We start from the raw sequence: 4016 nt of genomic DNA, 5'->3' as shown, positions 1-4016 counted from the left end.
AGAGAAAGAAAAGACGGCAACCTTCAAATTGCAGTCCAAATGTATTTCTGAAGTATTCCCTTTTATTAGATTTTAGAGATGTTTTCTATCAGTGAAAGTTCCCAAAAGTACTACAATCCACAGTCTGATGAACGGATTAGGCCTTGCAGAGCGCACAGCACAACTGCACCAAAAAAGAAAAGCAAATTACATTCTGTGTATAAACAATTTACATATATGCGCGTTTTTTCCGCATTAAATGTAGAATAACCACATATATCAGTGTCTTGAATGTGGTTTCTTGCGGGTGGTGGCGATTGTTGCTTGACAAGAGCTTCAGCCACCACCGTCTTTATAATACAAGAGGTTATAATGCGCCCTCTGAGCCACAATACATCTTCAGGGCAGATTGGAAGCTACAGTGAGCCGCTATGTGAATGATATGGGCCGGTGCTAGCTGGTTAGCATGATAACTTCAGTAGAAGAAAATAAGTGATAGAGACAAGAGTTAATATTGATGTTGCTTTCCACCACTGGAAACAGCTGTTGGTGAGTAAAGGAATGAAGTTTGATGCTGAACTTGTATTTCTTCTAGACTGGTAACTAAACAGTTGTTAATGCTAACGATGGCTACACAGCGATAGCAAAACTTACAAATACCTTTAAGAGTGACTAAAATTTGACACATACTAGTCCATTTAACAATTTAATGAGGTTCCGACAAAAAAAAGAAATGAATCTGTGCTGTGAGTTATTTTTATATTTGAGGAGGATTTTGTAGCTGCTCTCTACAATCAATGATGCATTTGCAAGTAATATCCTGTACTGTAGCTCTTAAACTGTTTGCTTTCGATAGTTCACACTTCAATTTAGGCTAAATATCAAATAAAGTGTCTTTAAATGACTATAGGGTCCTACAGGAGACACATCCTAAGAGACTGTAGATGGTTATTGTTCTGTCTCTTTTGTTCACAACATTGAAAACCAAGTCAACGTGCTGCTGGTTAATAATAAGTCTAATAATGAGGCAACCTGTATGAAACATTACAGCAGTGCAGTAACCCAGCTTCACTCACCAGTCGTCTGACCTGGGGCGATGCCTTTCAACTTCCTCAGAGGTGAATTCTTACATAATCCTCCTTCCAGCAGAATCCACCGGTCCTCATTATGGTCACAATGAACTGGAGGAGAGAAGAGGAGAGAAACACTGGATCATTTGTTGAACACAAGTCATGCATTTCAGCAAAATGATAGCTGTACACATGCTTAATGCCGATAAACAGATGGGGCTTAAAAGGTATTAATTTCAGAAATGACAACTTCACTTCAAATAATTTTAATTCTCCTTCTCTGTTTAACTTGTTCTGGATCTACCACTGTTTTCGTGAGTGTGCTCTGAACCCATCTGTGTGAGCAGCTGGTGTTCTTGCAGGACGACACTGCCCCTGAGCAGCTCCCAGCTCTTCTGTAGCACTTTTTCAAGATGTTTTTCACATGTTCAGCCCACCCACTGTGATTGGACAGTGTCCTTGAGTTTGAAAAATATACTTTTTAAACTTGTTTACTCTAACCAGCTGTCAAATTACATCACATTTGGTGTGTAGAGGGTGTTATTTTTTTAAATGTCATCTCTCGCTGCCATTTGCAGCTTCCAAACACAGTGAATATATTTTCCATTTCGTGATTGCCACACATCTCTCCACACATCACTTTAAAAACAAAAAGGTGCAGTGTATTTGCCGTTGTTTAAGCAACACAAATCATTTGTGAGCATGCATTCACAGATAGCTTTGAGGATAAAAGACTTTCATCTTGCAGCAACAAAGTCATTCTCACAGGGCTTAAAACATTGCCAGCATGAAGCAGCATTCTCTTCCCTAAAGAGGTCTGCATAAGGTCACATGTTCAATCCAAAAGCAGCAAAACAGAGGCTGGCACTAGTGTCAGCCAGTACAACTGTTGGTAGTGATGCCACAGACTGAAAGGACATGGCTGTCACACCTTATCAAAACACACAGGTAGTCACAGCTTGTCATGAATTCTGCCTTTGTAGTAGAAAGGCTGCAAGTTTGGCTCCCTGTTAAACACACGTCCCCCAACCTTAACGGCCATATATGTTGTTGGTCCCTGCCCTAGGATACAACCCAAAGGAGCCAAGTGCCGGTGGTAGACCTACATCGTTAGGGTAACATTAAAAAACACATGGTTGAGGTTGTAGAATGGTCATGGATAAAAGAAATGATGATTATCAGTTTCATTTGAGATACAAACAGCGGTCTCCTGTGTGAAGGTTTATACTACATCTCAAAGGTGTGGACTTGAGTCATGTGACTTGGATTTGATGACTTCAGACCTGAGACCAAACTGTGCCTTTCAGACTGAAAGCAGCAAGAGCGAAAAAATACAATCTTCCAAGGATGTTGTCTAAGTTCATGGGCGCTTTGACATAGACAGCTAGCAAGCTAATTGGGAATGCTGTTTTGCATGCTATGGTGCTAGTTAGCATGTATTTCCCTCCTGCTTTTACAAAATATATGATAAGCTACACTTTGCTTTCATTTTTTTTAAAGTCCCTGTAAGCAAACAGGGACACGTCTTAAAACGCGTTCAAACCGCGTCTTAGCTATCACCAAAAAGCTGCCAGGACTTTGCCATGCCACTGATGCCACCAGGAGATGATGGCTCACATAGAAGATGAATGGCTTCCGATCACTTTGACGCTATCGCCACTTTCGGTCTGAACGTGCAACAACGCCAATGACTTGTGACTTCAAAGTATGTTACTAAAAGAGTGTGCTGCCAATCAATTCATTTCCTGAATCAACTAACATTAATGCTGTTCATTCCCAGCAAGTCAACACTTCATTCCCAAAACACGCAATCCATGTTTTGTAAATGCAAATTGGTTAAAAAGCCACTAACTGACTTTTGGCCACAAGGGGGCGAAAGAACTCCTTACTGACGACTCCATGCAGTAAATGTGCCATGAAATCACAACAATAAACTGAAAGAGGCTCCAAAGCTTTAGAGTTGGGTGATAAGTCTCTAGTTTATCTTTAAAGGAAAGTCTGGTTTTGATACTTGTAAAAGAAGAGAAGTAGCTGCTTTCTTAGATCATGTAGCTGTACTATATAAATGCCTCAGCCACCTCACTGAGTCTGCTGATCAGCATGGGGCCTTCAAATTTACTGACGTTAATGCTTACACCCATTAGTGTGTTGGATATGAAAAAGTATGTTGACCGTCCTTAACAGTCTGTAGACAAATCCACAGGCGCTCCTTAAATTCTAATGATTTTTGGCTCCCGCCGCAGCTTCCATCATGCCTTTCCTAACATTTACTTTCACAACCAATGTCAAACTCCCTGCTCCTTCATGTACCAGGTGTACATACACAGCCTTCAGGTGGGCTGCTCCATCTACTTGGGATGAATTTCAAATGCATATTCCTGGGAATTTTAAGAGCTAAAATAGTTTAGTATACCTTTTGTGCTTCTGTTCTGGTGACACAGGTCAAATAAAAAGTAAAATGGAGAAGTTCATGTAGAGAGGCAGAGTTGTAACATTTCTTTAAACGACAGTAAAGTACAATACAAAACATAACTAAATTGAGCACCTTGTCACACAGTGTTTGACTTTTCAAACTCTTTCATACCCAGGAATAGTGCTGTGACCTTGTTAAATTGAAGATAATAATTAGATTTCACTGCCTGGTACCCTTTCTGTAAAAACCTCCAGACAGATTCACGGGATCCTCTGAGGTCGGCTTTATTTAAACTCCCAAGGCATTCGAGGAGCCTCCTGCAGAGACACATCAGAAATATTCCAGCGGGCTCCATGGGTACAGTGGCAGCCGTGCCCTTACAAAACTGTGATTCTGAGTCTGGCTTGATTTTTGTGGCGTACCATCCTCTCTCTTCCATATCTCTCATTATCCCTGTGCGCCTTCTTCGTTTTCTTTTTTTTAACTTGACTCCTCTGTGATTCTTTCTTTTGTTAACTTACTTGCTCCCACTTTTCCTCCTTCTGTGTCTATTC

At 40.7% G+C, this 4016-nt stretch overlaps 1 long non-coding RNA gene across 1 annotated transcript in view; it reads right to left on the bottom strand.

Moving 5' to 3' along the window:
* The window catches only part of LOC111227386, a 29061-nt gene extending 27632 nt beyond the window's left edge, over window positions 1–1429 (bottom strand). The window contains exons 1-2 of the long non-coding RNA XR_002665334.1: window positions 1354–1429; window positions 1056–1160 (exon numbers count right to left, since the gene is read on the bottom strand). This is a non-coding gene — a long non-coding RNA (uncharacterized LOC111227386). The remainder of the gene's footprint in view (window positions 1–1055; window positions 1161–1353) is intronic.
* Between the last annotated feature and the right edge of the window lie 2587 nt (window positions 1430–4016).

Source organism: Seriola dumerili, unplaced genomic scaffold, assembly GCF_002260705.1.
Source record: "Seriola dumerili isolate Sdu_G_001 unplaced genomic scaffold, Sdu_1.0 BDQW01000187.1, whole genome shotgun sequence".
NCBI classification, from domain to species: Eukaryota; Metazoa; Chordata; class Actinopteri; order Carangiformes; family Carangidae; genus Seriola; species Seriola dumerili.
Note: the sequence above shows the minus strand (reverse complement) of the source record. Positions and strands in the feature narration are given on the sequence as shown.